The sequence below is a fragment of the Musca domestica genome, unplaced genomic scaffold, assembly GCF_030504385.1.
Source record: "Musca domestica strain aabys unplaced genomic scaffold, Musca_domestica.polishedcontigs.V.1.1 1, whole genome shotgun sequence".
NCBI lineage: Eukaryota > Metazoa > Arthropoda > Insecta > Diptera > Muscidae > Musca > Musca domestica.
In genome coordinates, this window is record NW_026712114.1 from 37453321 (window position 1) to 37470764 (window position 17444).

Genomic DNA, 17444 nt, shown 5'->3' on the forward strand with positions numbered 1-17444 from the left:
TGTTATTGTTCAGATAAACATGTGAATAAATATTGTTTTTGTGCGAACCCATGTCTCAAGGATATTCTTGACAGTTGTAGCTGAGAGAAAAAAGCAGCATAAAAAGATTAATTGGCTTTGTAATATCTTTTTATTTGCGGAAAGTTGATTTTTATTAAAGTTCATTCACTTCAAGTCGAAAAAATTAAAGACCGCAAAACAGAAATAACTCCGTAGATATATTGTCTACCAATCTAAACTTATTTGAATCAATATTTTATTTATGTCCAAACCTCTAGCCTTTATCGAATGGTATTGACTTCTAGTCCATGTTTCATTGTCGCTTATGCGTACGTGAATGCCATAATAATCGTGAATAATAGATTTTTTTTTTTAACTCTCATAGCAAACAACAAATACATGAAAAAAAGGATTCAATTTATGATGAAAGGGGTCATATTGTCAATAAATAAAATCCTTGCGGGGATGGGCAGAAAGGGAATTTTTTGCGTAGTTGGTATATGGCAGAGCAAAATTAAAAGATAATACTTCATGCATAGCTCAAGAGCATGTTAGGTCTTAGCTCTGGCCAGAATAACAATTTAAATATCCTTGCGATACATAGGCTACAGAACACTTGCAATTGAAGTTTTTAAGTTTTAATTTTTGGTTTGGTTTTCCAAAAAATTACGTTACGTCATAAGCAAAGGTGTTTTAAATTCTTATTATGAAGAAAACGTCATTGCACACAAGTAAGCAAAAGCTATAGTCGGGCGAAGATATGATATGATACTCAACAACGCTATAATTAACGCTAGAGATTCTGTAGATCTAAAATTCTCTTGATTTAAGTGAACGAATTGTTTTAGATATTTATTTTCGAAAAAATGGAATTCTATAAAACTACAATACTAAAGCACCGGCATTTGACGAAGTACGTATATCCGTTTGGAATTTCCCACATCCCAGACATTTGACGAAAAAAAAAGGATTGGTGGCTCTTTCCGAAACCTAGGTATTCCCTGCCCTACCCCCTGGTAAACAATATCATCGTTCTCCACTAATAAACAAATGTTGATTTTATAAAAACAACAATAAAGGAATAAAGCCTGACCATTTTGCAACAAGAAAATAAAAAACGTTTTTTCTCAAGCATCGTAAGTTTGATATATTATGTAGACCGATAATTACACCTAAAATCTATTTCGTTTAACTTGAGACTCCATATGACGAATTTCCTAACCACGGACGAAACCTGGGACCCCGTCAAACAATAAACAAGCTTTTTGACTTCGCATAACATTTTCTTATGATAAGAACCATCATTTTGTCCCTATACAGGATGAGATAAAAAAATGCAACAAAGTCAAACGCCATAAGTTTTACTTTTTTGTCGGGAAAAATGTCGGAAATAGCATCAAATTTTAGAATAAGTTTAGATTTGTTCAAATTGGTCACCTTTGGCACGAATTACGGCCTTTAAACGGCCAATGAAATCGTCACACGATACCCGAATTTTTCTCTGCGCTATTTTGATCCATTTCCGGCGAATCGCTTGCTTGAGGTTATTGACTCTTTGGTATTTTTTTCGTGCCAACCTTGCTTTCCAAAATACTCCAGACACAATAGTCCAACGGAATGGTATCCGGAAATTTTGGTGGCCATTGTGCGCTGGAAATGAAGCAAGGAACCTCATTTTGTAACCATTTTTGGGTGGTGCGTGCTGAGTGGATGGTGCTGACTCCTGTTGGAATGTCCAAGGTCGGCGGCCAAAATGTTTGCGTGCCCAATACACCCTCCAGAATATTCTCGCGATAATATTCGGACTTTATTCTGATGCCACGGTCGATTAATACGAGCGGAGAGTGACCATCGGCTGTTATCTGCCCACACCAAGCGAATTATCTGCCCACGGGCAATCGAAGGTGCACATTTTCAGCTGACTTCTTTGGCAAGTAGAGCCGATCATTTTGTTTGTTTACAAACTGCTGGACAACGAATGTTTTCTCATAGGAAAAAACAAAATTCACCACTTTCGGCCAAGCGAAGCAACTCTTTAGCTCTTTTGAGTGGATTCTCTTTGTGTTGCAGTGTAAGTTCTTGCACTTTTTGGAATTTCAACGGCATTACCCCGAGCTCATTTTTAAATATGTGCCGAATGGAATATTGCGATATGTTCAGCTCACAAGCCATTTTTCGGCCACTCCGACTCGGGTTTCGATCAAGTCGCTTCTTTACTTTTCGAACCATTTCTGCTAATGTTGCTGTTTTCTTCACTCGACTTCTTTGACGTCGGGCTAGACAAAAAAGATTAATTCACATTTAAATGCTGGAGTGCTCTAACGATATACAGTTTTGGTTTTCCAGCCAAATATTAAGTAATCACACTATCACGCTTGAACGAATAACTTTTCTTCTGGAAAATTCTCACCAAAATGCTTTTGTACACTTGTAAACAATATAATAAGCTGCCACTTGAATAATTTGTATAGCTGTCGGACGAGTGGCTTAGAAATGACAGCAGTCTGAAGTTGGTTGCAGTTATTTCATCTCACCCTGTATTCCATATTTATATTACATCTGTGGCTTTTAGGAATGGGCCAAAATAACGCAGAGCAACATTCGGGCAGCATGTGACGGTTTCATTGGCCGTTTGATGGCCAAAATTCGTGTCAAAGGTAACCAATTCAAACAAATCTAAACTTATTCTAAAATTTGATGTTATATTCGAAATTTTTGGCTTTCATTCAATAAAATGTAAAAATTATGGCGTTTGACTTCGTTGCAGTTTTTTTTATCTCACCTGTGTTTTACACTTTGTGGGGGAAATATCTGAAATAATGGGCCGATGAGTTGCATATTCCACTAAAACTTATGTCGATGAAATTATTGTGCTGTGTGATGCTAGATGAAACATCGAATAATTGAATTTAATTTTATGACACATGACTTATTTTAAATTTTGACGCCTTGTGGAGTCACATTAGATCTTGACTTTAGTCAAACATTGAGGAATACTTAGTTTAAAGAGAATCGCTGACTTGTTTCCCATACTATAAGGATTATAAGTAACCTAAATAATATATTGGTAAAGGTACCATAGTGGTCCGATGTATTCCTTACCTACACCATATCTTGTGTTCGTAGAAATATTGAGATATGCGAACTTCGAAGACAATCGAACTTTTATTCCAAATTTTATAAGAGTTATAATTATTCAAAATGTTGACCCTTTGAAGGGAATTTCCTTGATAGAGTGGTCCGATATATTCCACATTTCCACGAGATATTGTATTGATATAACTATTGGTATGTGTCGATTTCGAATGTAATCGGATTCACATTTCTCGTTTATTATTATTCAAAATTTTTACCAGTTGTGGGAGAGGTACCAGAAAAAAGTGGTCGGATATATCCGCGCAAAGTCAATCTGACTTATTTTATAAGAAAAAATTTTAACAAATTCGTAGTTCCTTTCTTGTTTTATGTGGCAAATTCTTTTCTATGAAAGGTTTGATCTTTCGTGGGGGAGGTACCAGAAGGATGGGACCGATATTGTCCATCTCCGAACCCGACCTAAGTTTGACAATAATATTACGATGTACCAAGTTTTGACCAAATCGGATACTCCATTCGAGAGGTAACGTGCGCATCAGCTAGCCAGCCACACAGACGGGCGGACACTCTGTAGCCATATGGCTGAGGGCATAAAAATCATCATCAAAAAAAGTTGGGATAGATTTTGTGGTTATACCATTGAAACCTATAAGACACAAAACTTTTACTAAAATCCGCCTTAAATCCTTTAAAACGTTTCCATACCCCTTTGAACCAAACCCCACCACTTCAAATCTCTTCGTCGTACACACAATCATATCTATGAACTGACAACTAGAATGAAGCTTATCTAGCATTTCAATCTAAAGCGAATTGGCAACTGTTTCCATTTTTTCATTTGTTCCTGTTCCATAGGCCTACAACAAGTACGGAAACAGCTGCTTAACCCTTTCGTTTCCATTTCATTTTCAATTCCCCTTATCCCTTTGGCTAAAGAAAAAATAAAATTCATTCACTTTCATCTTTTGATAGCGAATTGACCATTTGTTGTAAATTAATATGACAACGGGATTAGTGTATTTGGATCAATGCGTTTTATTGTTTTCCCCTCGAGGAAAATGGAAAAGGGAAGGGGATGTTTTCGTCGAGGATGAAAGAATTAATGCTGTAGGCTGAAAGAGTCATTGTAAAAACAATCAGATAAAAATTTTGGCAAAAAGATGCTGGTAAAATATTGATGAAACTAAAACCAATAATGTCTAAAAACGGAGTGCTGTAGATTGATGTCCTTGGTGTGGGATAGCCTTCACAATTCCTAGAAGGGTATTTATCATGAGTTTCTTATCAAACACTAGAGTGAAATCACTTAACTATGCGGTTGTTGTTCGTTTGTTTTTCTAATTCACGCATACAATGAAAATTCTACACAGTTTCCAACAGAGACAGGATGTTATAGCCTAATTTTGGGATACAAGTTTTCGAGCCATCATCCTATAACTATTGTTATGGGTTATTGTATTATTACTATTTTATATTTACTATTGCTATTAACGACCGGTCATTTACTATCAGGATTACTACTATTGACCATGGGTCAATTACGATTGACCACGGGTCTATTACTACTGACAACGGGTCAATTACTATTGACCACGGGTCAATTACTATTGACCACGGGTCAATTACTATTGACCACGGGTCAATTACTACTGAATACTATTGACCATGGGTCAATTATTATTGACCATGGGTCAATTATTATTGATCATGGGTCAATTACTTTGACCACGGGTCAATTACTATTGACCACGGGTCAATTACTATTGACCACGGGTCAATTACTATTGACCACGGGTCAATTACTATTGACCACGGGTCAATTACTATTGACCACGGGTCAATTACTATTGACCACGGGTCAATTACTATTGACCACGGGTCAATTACTATTGACCACGGGTCAATTACTATTGACCACGGGTCAATTACTATTGACCACGGGTCAATTACTATTGACCACGGGTCAATTACTATTGACCACGAGTCAATTACTATTGACCACGGGTCAATTCCTATTGACCACGGGTCAATTACTGTTGACCATGGGTCAATTACTATTGACCACGGGTCAATTACTATTGACCACGGGTCAATTACTATTGACCACGGGTCAATTACTATTGACCACGGGTCAATTACTATTGACCACGGGTCAATTACTATTGACCACGGGTCAATTACTATTGACCACGAGTCAATTACTATTGACCACGGGCCAATTACTATTGACCACGGGTCAATTACTATTGACCACGGGTCAATTACAATTGACCACGGGTCAATTACAATTGACCACGGGTCAATTACTGTTGACCAAGGGTCACTTTCTGTTGACCACGTGTCAATTACTATTGACCACGGGTCAATTACTATTGACCACGAGTCAATTACTATTGACCACGAGTCAATTACTATTGACCAGGGTCAAATACTATTGACCACGGGTTGATTACTATTGACCACGGTCAATTACTATTGACCACAGGTTAATTACTATTGACCACGGGGTCAATTACTATTGACCACGGGTCAATTACTATTGACCACGGGTCAATTACTATTGACCACGGGTCAATTACTATTGACCACGGGTCAATTACTATTGACCACGGGTCAATTACTATTGACCACGGGTCAATTACTATTGACCACGGGTCAATTACTACTGAATACTATTGACCACGGGTCAATTGCTATTGACCACGAGTCAATTACTATTGACCACGAGTCAATTACTATTGACCAGGGTCAAATACTATTGACCACGGGTTGATTACTATTGACCACGGGTCAATTACTATTGACCACAGGTTAATTACTATTGACCACGGGTCAATTACACGGTCATACTTGACCACGGTCAATTACTATTGACCACGGGTCAATTACTATTGACCACGGGTCAATTACTATTGACCACGGGTCAATTACTATTGACCACGGGTCAATTACTATTGACCACGGGTCAATTACTATTGACCACGGGTCAATTACTATTGACCACGGGTCAATTACTATTGACCACGGGTCAATTACTATTGACCACGGGTCAATTACTATTGACCACGGGTCAATTACTGTTGACCACGGGTCAATTACTGTTGACCATGGGTCAATTACTATTGACCACGGGTCAATTACTATTGACCACGGGTCAATTACTATTGACCACGGGTCAATTACTATTGACCACGGGTCAATTACTATTGACCACGAGTCAATTACTATTGACCACGTGTCAATTACTATTGACCACGGGTCAATTACTATTGACCACGAGTCAATTACTATTGACCACGAGTCAATTACTATTGACCAGGGTCAAATACTATTGACCACGGGTTGATTACTATTGACCACGGGTCAATTACTATTGACCACAGGTTAATTACTATTGACCACGGGTCAATTACTATTGACCACGGGTCAATTACTATTGACCACAGGTCAATTACTATTGACCACGGGTCAATTACTATTGACCACGGGTCAATTACAATTGACCACGGGTCAATTACTATTGACCACGGGTCAATTACTATTGACCACGGGTCAATTACTGTTGACCATGGGTCAATTACTATTGACCACGGGTCAATTACTATTGACCACGGGTCAATTACTATTGACCACGGGTCAATTACTATTGTTCACGGGTCAATAACTATTGACCACCGGTCAATTACTATTGTTCACGGGTCAATAACTATTGTTCACGGGTCAATAACTATTGACCACGGGTCAATAACTATTGACCACGGGTCAATTACTATTGACCACGGGTCAATTACTATTGACCACGGGTCAATTACTATTGACCACGGGTCAATAACTATTGACCACGTTTCAATTACTATTGACCACGGGTCAATTACTATTGTTCACGGGTCAATTACTATTGACCACGGGTCAATTACTATTGACCAAGGGTCAATTACTATTGTTCACGGGTCAATTACTATTGACCACGGGTCAATTACTATTGACCACGGGTCAATTACTATTGACCACCGGTCAATTACTATTGACCACGGGTCACTTACTGTTGACCACGGGTCACTTACTGTTGACCACAGGTCCATTACTATTGACCACGGGTCAATTACTATTGACCACGAGTCAATTACTATTGACCACGGGTCAATTACTATTGACCACGGGTCAATTACTTTTGATTACGGGTCAATTACTATTGACCACTGGTATATTACAATTGACCATGGGTATATTACTATTGACCACGGTTCAATTACTCTCGACTACGTGTCAATTACTATTGAGTACGGGTTATGTACTATCGACCACAAGTCAATTACTGTTGACTACGGGTCAATTACTATTGACCACGGGTTAATTACTATTGACCACTGGTCACTTGTCCACTGAATGATTCACTAAATATTGTTTATTTATTATTGCAAACCGAACTCAGATACTATTCGAGCAAATGGAAACAGTGTAACTACTCAGTAGTCCTGACGGTGTTTTACAAATCCACTTCACCTCACCATTAACCCTTTTCCCTTTCGTGCTAGTTCTTCTCTTTCAAATACCATTCAACTGCATTGATTCTGCAATGCGAATTGTTGCTAGTTAAACAAATACCCATTCAACTGTTTTTCGCTTGGGGAATTGTTTGGCTCGAATGTCCTTTTTACTTAACGGCTATTGAATGGCCAGCCAAGTCACCAAATCGTCTTTGCAATAGCTCAGCATCCACATTTGGATTTATTGATTGTCAAGGGAGTTAGCCAGTCAGCCAGCCATTCAGGCAGCATGGAAGCACAAAAGGATGGTTATGACAACAACAATGAAATCCATCATCCAGTAACGGGATATTGGAAATTTTGGTGTTTCTTGTATTTCTTACACCATAAAGGACGTAGCACAAGGAACAACCGGAGAAAGAGCAACAACCATTCACAAGTATGGTGTTATTGTATTCTAGAAGATTTATTTGTACATTCAATTACGGCGACGAAAAAGAAGAACAAAAACGAAAAAGAATCCAAAGTCGTAGTAAAAACACATCGATTTATTCATCGAGAATTGGTTGTATTGAATTATTTTCGGTATATTACGAATATTTGTCATTCAATACTCGTCGTTTGATTCTTATTTCCGTGCTGTCTTTCTTGTTCCTTGCAATATTTTGTTGATGTACGACCGGCGTCGATGAATATCTTTGGTCTCTGGTGTATAATCCTTTTTATTGATGCTGTAAATAACTTAAGATGCACTTAAGTTACTGCTCTACAATCCCCAAGTATTAACATGAATGATGACGTGTATATGCGAAATTCAAGTATGTGCTGCTCTTATCAATTTCTGGCTGATTGGCCAAAGTTCATATTGCTTATTTGACGATTCAATGTATTTTTGAAGGTATATAGTACTTAGAATAATAAAGAAAACTATTATACATACAAATTCAGTAGCTGTATAAGTTAGATACTTCAAACATCAACGTCCTGGGCTCGGTCAATAACGGATGTTGATTGACATCACTGGCATTTCCATTGCTCCATCCCTCTGTGGAGTAAGTGGAGCACGGATAGCCAATGAACGGCGGTAATTCATATTAGCCTTGATGCATTATTAATTACTATCCCCTTGGAAAAAGTAAAAGAAAGAGATTTTAGTTATTCTGCTTATAAGTCAAGAACCGCTAGACTGATTTTCACAATTCTCGGCAATTCGGAATGGTCTCTTGTCAGAAAAGACTAAAATGTAAGAAAATCGCGAAAAAATATGCCAATAAAAAAATAAATATTTTTTTGTTACATTTTTGTCATTTTTTATCGCGTGCGTTTTTTTTCAGTTTAATTTACAATTGTGGATTGAATATTTTGTAAATTTTTTATACACCCCTATTATACACCGGTCGCAATTATCGTCCGATCCTCATGAAATTTTAAAATGGGGTGTGGTTAGGGACAAGTGGACCAAAAAAAATTAATTTTCCTGACTTTGCAGTCGCTCTACAGGTCACAACTGAAAACAAATTGTCACCGAATTTAGCTTGAAAAGGGAATAAGTCTGGCATTTTGGATGACTATTGGATTATATTTAGCTGTAAAATTGACCACAACTTTCATGTGAAATTGTTTTGAATGCCTAACAACACTACGGAGTGCGGAAATATTGGGCAAATGCCTATGGTAAAAAAACCTAAGGTTAACATTTGGGCAGGGCTCTATGACATTATTTCAAAAACATAATCTTCCAAAATGAATTTGGACATAAGTTGGCTTCTAACATATTGTAGTGTTGTAGGGTGTCACATGGTCGGTCCTGCACGACTATAGCCTTTGCTTACTTGTTTTGGTTTGCTAATAATTCAGAAGATATATTCTCTAATTGTCTTTTATTACCCTTCACCATTCTATGGAGGGTATATTAGCTTTGTCATTCCGTTTGTAACCCCTCGAAATACTCATGTCAGACCCAACAAATTACATAAATATTCTTGATCAGCGTAAAAGCCTACATCGATTTACCGATGTCCGTCTGTCAGTCTGTTTTAATCACGCTATCTTTCGAACGAATTGAGATAGATGGTTAAAATTTAGCACACATGTTTATTTTGCCAGTAGGCAGGTTAAGTTCTTAAATGGATCCTCGTTTTTATATAGCCCCCATATAACGGTACCTCCCGAATTCGGTATTTTGATGATTTTAGCGACATTATTCACCGGAATTGTTTCAAATTTGGTAGTTGATGTTCGAAATGGATACTACAGCCTAGGAAAGATAAGACAGGATACTACAGCCTAAGACGGAAAATTCGAAATGGATACTACAGCCAAAGACAGAAAACTGTCTGTGCAGGTCCACGGTACCTCCCAATATTGGGTATTTTTATGATTTTAGCTTCATTATTCGGAATAGTTTCAAATTACGAGTTCGTTATGGGAACTACAGTCTGTGACAGAAAATTGTATATGCAGGTCCAGGTCTTCGTATAGGCCCCATATATTGGTACCGTACCTCCCTTTTATTCGGTATTTTGACGATTTTATGTACAATACTCATCGAAATTGTTTGAGGTGTCGTATTTGAAGTTCGTTTTGGATGCTATAGACTGTGACAACAAATTATCTATGCAGGTCCAGGTCTTCGTAATCACGCTATCTTTCGAAGGAATTAAGATAGAAGGTTAAAATTTTGCACACATATTTATTTTGCCAGAAGGCAGGTTAAGTTCTTAAATGGGCCATGTAGGTTCACGTTTTAATATAGCCCCCATATAACGGCACCTCCCGAATTCGGTATTTTGATGACTTTAGCGACATTATTCACCGGAATTGTTTCAAATTTAGTATTTGATGTTCGAAATGGATACTACAGCCTAAGACAGAAAAGACAGGATACTACAGCCTAAGACAGAAAATTCGAAATGGATACTACAGCCTAAGACAGAAAACTGTCTGTGCAGGTCCACGTCTTCGTATAGCCCCCATATAACGGTACCTCCCAATATTCGGTATTTTGATGATTTTAGCTTCATTATTCGGAGTAGTTTCAAATTACGTATTCAGAGTTCGTTATGGGAACTACAGTCTGTGACAGAAAATTGTATATGCAGATCCAGGTCTTCGTATAGGCCCCATATATTGGTACCTCCCTATATTCGATATTTTGACGATTTTAGGTACAATACTCACCGAAATTGTTGTATTGTTGTATTTGAAGTTCGTTATGGATGCTATAGCCTGCGGCAGCAAATTATCTATGCAGGTCCAGGTCTTCGTGTAGCTCCGATATAACTGTACCTCCCTATATACGGTATTTAGATGATTTTAGCTATATTATTCATCGTTTATTTCAAGTTTCGAATTTGAATATGGTAATGGCTTATGACAAACAATGCCTATGTGGGTCCACGTCGTATAGACCACAATATAAAGGCTATATTTAATATTTTTACGGTTTTAATAGAAAATATAACGGATTTTATTTTTTTTTTTTTAATTTCCAAATTAGTTCCAAGTGGTGTAGGGTACTGTAAGTTTGGCCCGGCTGAACTTACTGCTTTTTAACTTGTTTAATGCTAAAAGTTGTCCATGAGAGCTAACATTTCCCGTTCGTTTGAATCAAAGTAAATACCTTGCATTCCCGATACCAAATAAAAACGCATACACATATCTTTTTATTTATAAATCAAAATGTTTATTTTATTATATTTGTAATTATTGGTTATATATGTGTGTGTGTATTTTTTTGTTGTTATATAAAATTTCAGATGACATAACTTACAATATTTCAATATTTAATTTTCAATTTGTCGATTTGCTTCTTCTTACTCAATACGGTTACTAATACAAAATCTGCAAATTTGTGTTTGTCGTTTTTGTTATTATTGTTGTTGTTTTTCTTCTTCTTGATTTTCGCAATAGTCTTTAATTATAAAACGTTATAAATATTTAATGTTTGTCTTATTCAATAATAATGAGGTGTGAAATATTTTGTTTTATTTATTTTATTATATTTATTTTACTGATATAAATTTAAATTTTTATTTAAAAATGACAAATATTTGTGGGTTATACTAAAAAATACTACATATAAATTGATGTATGTTATTTTGAATGAAAATTAGTGTGTATTGTTGTATTTGGTTTTTCGTGTTCGTTTTAAATATGAGAGTTGTTCTTTTTTGCATTTTGCTGTAAGTGATTAAAAAAGCAATATTTTATTTTTAGATGCCATGTTTTTGTTTGCCTTTCGGGGGGTGTTGGAATGATTTTGTTTTTTTATTATTTAATATCAGTCCTTTTGTATTTTTGGCTGCATACTACAAAAAGCAATATAGTGTTTGGTTTAGTTTAGATTATTGTAGTAATAATTTAGTTGTAGGTTTTTGTTGTTCTTTATATACTTAAATAAATAATGAGGTGTTCATTGTATGGTTACTAAAAATTAACTAAATTAATTAATAGACAAAAATGTGTGTGTTTGTGTTAAAAACATGTTGTAATATATAATAGATGTTGTTTCAATAAATTGTTGTATAATAAAAACATAATCGTAATAAAAAACCGAAAAGGATCCATTAACAAATCTTTTCAATTAGATCTATAAAGAGTGACTTTTGTGAGGGGTTTTTTCGATCCTTTTCTAACCAACTTTTATATGTTTTAAATTTATTTTATTTTTTTTTTTTGCTTTATTTGTTTATGTTTAAAACTGAGTAATTTTTATAGTTTCTGTAAGAGAAAACACACAATAATAATTTTTTTTTAGAATATATATAAATGGAGTTTTTAAGAGAATAAAATTTATGTTCCAAATTTTTGGGTGACACAATGCATGGCGAGAGCTCTCAGTTATTTTAATTGCATAACGCTTGGAAATTTGTTTTTAATATTTGAATTTTTTATTTTTGTTTATTTTATTATCTCCCAACTTGAAAAGTAGTTAGAATTTTTCAATTTCCAAACGAAATACAATTTCCATGTACATTTTCAACACCCAGTACATGTTTTATTATATTTCAAATCAATAAGTGAGCAGATAAAATGTAATATTGATAGCTAAATAGTCTTGTTTTTACTGTTGTCTTTTTAATTTCAACTGTGTTTTTCAAAAAAAAAAAGATTTTCTGTTTTCTTTTTATATTTTATGCTCGATAAATAACTTGCTTTCTTGTGTGGGAGGGAGGATTTTTCATGAATTTTTATTTTTCGTTTTTGCTTTGGATTATTGTTTATTTTTTTTTTCTACGTTAAATTAACGTTCTTTACTGCCCATCTACGCTTTATGAAAATTCATTTCTTTTCAAAGAAGTTCATTTCCAAAAGCCAACATTTCCAAAACATGACTTACAACAAAAAACAAACAATTTGTACTTTCGAAAGGGGGGAGGAGATTTTTTGTTTTACTATAATTTTAGTTTGTTTTAACTTTTTACTTGTTGTCTTTTTTTTTTTGTTATTTTATATTTTTTGTGAGGGTTCTGAGGTTCATATCTTTTGTATCTAGTTGAAATATTTTGTTTTACATTTTCTTTAATGTAAATACTTAATATTTGTGTTATCGTTTGTTTACTGTTTTACTTTTTTTTTGGGGGGAAAAGAAAAATATGTCGCATGTTTTTTCTAACAGATTGACAATTTAAAAGATTGATTTATTGAAAAGTTTAATAAGTTTCCTTATGAAAGCAGTGCGCGCAACGCTGGATCTCCATTACGTTTATCAAATACAGACAAATTTAATTTTTTGTCAATTGTACCTATTTTGGCACACTATCACTATCTACAGTGCGAAGTCTGGAACCAAATGGTTCCTTTTAGTTTTTGAAAAGTACGCATTTATACCGTGGTATGCTTTTTGTACGATTGTAGATCTATCTATATTCGGCACCATGTTTCAATTTTTGTACACAAGTGGATAGAATTTTTCGAGCTGCAGATTAACATGATAATTATTATATTTATAATTTTTTCAAAAATCTAAAATATGAAAACCAGTAAGGAAAAGTGAAAAGTCGGACGGGATACCCCACTATATGATACCCTACATATTTAGTAGAGCTCCCGTAACAAAAGAATTTATACTGGGAATTTATTTGAAGTAGATCATTCCATCTATCAACCTTTGGCTTTATAGCAGTTAACAATAACATTGTTATAGAGTGCATGATATCACTTCGAGAAGCAGTATATTAAAAAAATATATATCGGAGCCGAGTTCCACAAAATGGAAACGTACGACCCGAAATTCACTCCATTTGGGCTTATATATACAGGGTGAGATGATGAAACTGCAAGCAACTTCAGAGTGCTGTCATTTCTAAGCCACTCGTCCGACAGCTATTAAAATTATTCCAGTGACAGCTTATTATATTGTTTACAAAAGCATTTTGGTGAGAATTTTCCAGAACATCGCAACAAAAAGAAAATAGACTCAAACGAGCTAAATAGTTGATTGGCCGAAAGTGGTAAACTGTCGAATTTGTTTTTTTTCCGATGAGAATTCATTCGTTCTCCAGCAGTTTGTAAACAAATCTTCGGTTGGCCACCAGAACACAAGCGCCGGCCATGATGATGGTGTGGACAGCCATAACAGCCGATGGTCGCTCTCCGCTCGTATTAATCGACCGTGACATCAGAATAAATGCAGAATATTATCACGAAAATACTCTGGAGGTGTATTAAAGCCTTGGGCACGCAAACATTTTGGCCACTCACCTTGGACATTCCAAGAGGACTTAGCACGAGCCACCCAAAAATGGTTACAAAATGTGGCTTTCCAGCGCATAATAGCTACCAAAATCTCCGAATACCAATCCGTTGGACTATTGTGTCTGGAGTATTTTGGAAAGCAAGATTGGCACTAAAAAATACCAAATGTCAAATCTAAACTTATTCTAAAATTTGATGCTATTTCCTTTGACTTTGTTGCAGTTTTATATACTTTGTTTGGAATGACAAACTTAATACCAGTAAAGAAAGTCTTAAAATCGGCCGGGGCCGACTTTATGATACCCTACACCACTTTGCTAATTTAGTAGAGCTGCGCATAACAATTAATAGTATTTATGGGAGAATTCAATCATACGCTATGATTATAATTATAATTTAAAGTTCAAAGAACTAAATATGCCGAAGCATTTGTATCTTTTAAATTCGGACTTGTATTGCCCATTTGGTGCACAATTAATTTGAAATCGGATAAAAATATATATGGGAGCTATATCCAAATCTGAACCCATCTCGATAAAATTTGACAACGATATTTCTGAGCTGTATTTCATATATTTCCCTGAATATCATGGGTATGCACTCGTTGGAGTGCATATTACGGCTGTGGGTAACAAATATGACAAATCGGATGAACAGTATATATGGGAGCGATAGCTATATCTGAACCGATCTTCACCAAATTTGATATACTAGCTTCTAGACTCAATTCGGTCGTAAGTGCCAAATTTCATCCAATTTGGCCAAATATTAGACGTTTGGTGCACAGTCAAGAGTAAATCGGACGAAGTTATGTATGGGAGCCGTATCCAAATCTGAACCGATCTCGATAAAATTTAGCAAATGTATTTCTGAGCTGTATTTGATATATTTCCCCAAATATTGTTGTTACAGGGTGCATATTACGGCTGCGGAGGACAAAAATAGCAAATCGGATGAACAATATATATGGGAGCTATAGCTATATCTGAACCGATTTCGATCAAATTTGGCATACTTATTTTCAGGTCCAATCTGATCGTACGTGCAAAATTCCATACAATTTGGACTGATATTACACGTTTAGTGCACAATAAAAGGCAAATCGGACGAATATATATATGGGAGCTATATCTAAATTTTGACCGATTATCTCCAATTTCAATAGGGTTCGTCCTTGGGCCAAACAAATGATTTGTGCAAAATTTCATCTGGATAGGACAATAAATGCGAACTGTACTTTGTTTACAAAAATACATGGACAGACGGACGGACGGACGGACATGCATAAATCGACTCAGAATGTGATTCTATACAGATCATCAAAAGGAACTATGGGTCTATCTCGTTTCCTTTTGCCTGTTACAAACAAATGCACAAAGACATAATACCCTGACCACCTTCTGGTGTAGGGTATAAAAACACTAATTTTGGTACAATTTGGCATTTTGCCTTTTTTGGTTGTTTTCTCTTAACTTTTCCCAGATTTTTGGGTGCAGGAACGAATCTAAATCTAGTCTTAAGAAATGGTACACGTTGCTGCTTAGATATTTAGGACGTGTCTAACATTGTCTCAAATTTTGAAATAATTTCATAAAGAAGTAGCAATATTTTATATTAGTATAAGATTTCAAAAAATCATACGTGCCAAAATAAGGAGACTCACGGCTCTGTACTGTTGTGAACTGCAAAACCTATAGAAGTGTTTCTATTTTCGAAAAATACCGGATAGTAAATTTTTCTAGTTCTTTTATTTAATAACGTTTCGTTTTCTTTTAAGGGAGCCCAAATATTACCGGTCGTTCTCTTTCAAACTGTCATTCTGTTACAAGACATGTATTTTTTACTTATTTACTAAATTATTTTCTTGAATGTGTTTAGAAAAAGATTATTTAATGAATCGATAAAACGAAATTATATATATTTTTTTTTGATAAGTTTTGTATGCTTTTGTGGTTGATAATTTTATCTGATTTTATGAACAAACTTAAACTTAAATAAACGATAAAGGATATTTTTAAAAATGAGTCGCCCATAAAACCTATGTAGACTTTAATTCCGTTTTTATTAATAATGCGGTGTGAACATGCACGCATGAGTTTGCATGAAATTATTTTTGTATTCAGTTATTATAAAAATTGTTCTTGTAGTTGATAGTTTCAAAGCGCAAATTATATTTGTATACACCTAAAAGTATGCTTTAATTGATCATGAATTTTGAATAGAATACTAATAATGATCATTTAATTTCTTTTTTGCTTGACAGTGTTTGGTGGGAGAGATGTGTTTGTGGTTCGGAGAACAAAAATCGAAGCTTTTACCTGAGTTGTAATTTGAATTTATTTAAATAAATCAAGCTCCAATCACGTTTTCACTTCACCACAGAGACACCCAACACTCGCCACTTGTTCACCATTCGAATGTAATAATTTTTTAGGTTTAGGACTTGTGAATTTGTAAGTTTAGCTATTCAAGTAGGTTTGTATGTATGTATGCATATTTTTTTGTATTTTGTTTCTTTGTTAAGATTTGTCTAATATATTTTAATATTATTATGTATTTAAAAGTATAAAGTTTGTGTGTGTGGGTTTGGGAAGGTGTATAACTTATGTAAACATAACATAAATATTTTATTTGTATTACATAGTTTTTGTTTTTAGTGGATATTAATAATAGTAAATAAAACGAATATTCATATAGTCACTATGTATGTATAATTAATTAATTATAGGTTCTCTAAGAATGACATCGAATAAATGTATATTTTTGTATAATTATTTTTTAATTATATTTGCGTACAAAATTTTTTTATAATTTAAAATTAATATTACCTTTCTTGTCTCAACTGTTTCCTTCTGCATTCCTTACCATTTTTATGCAATCCATAATTTTTTTTTAAGTATTGCGATTTCTGCATTTTTATTTTGAACCAACAATTAAAAACTTAAAAAACTTAATAATACAACTTTAATATATAGTCAAAAATAAATACGACTTGTCTAAAATAAATACCAATTTTTTAACATTTTGGCATTATTGGCATTTGCAGTTCAATAGAATATACGATTTTTAATTTTTGGAAGTTATTGAAATAGATTTTAGTCCGGCACACTGTTGGTCAGCCATAATTCTATGATTATTTATACATTTCCGTTTGTGGTCTAT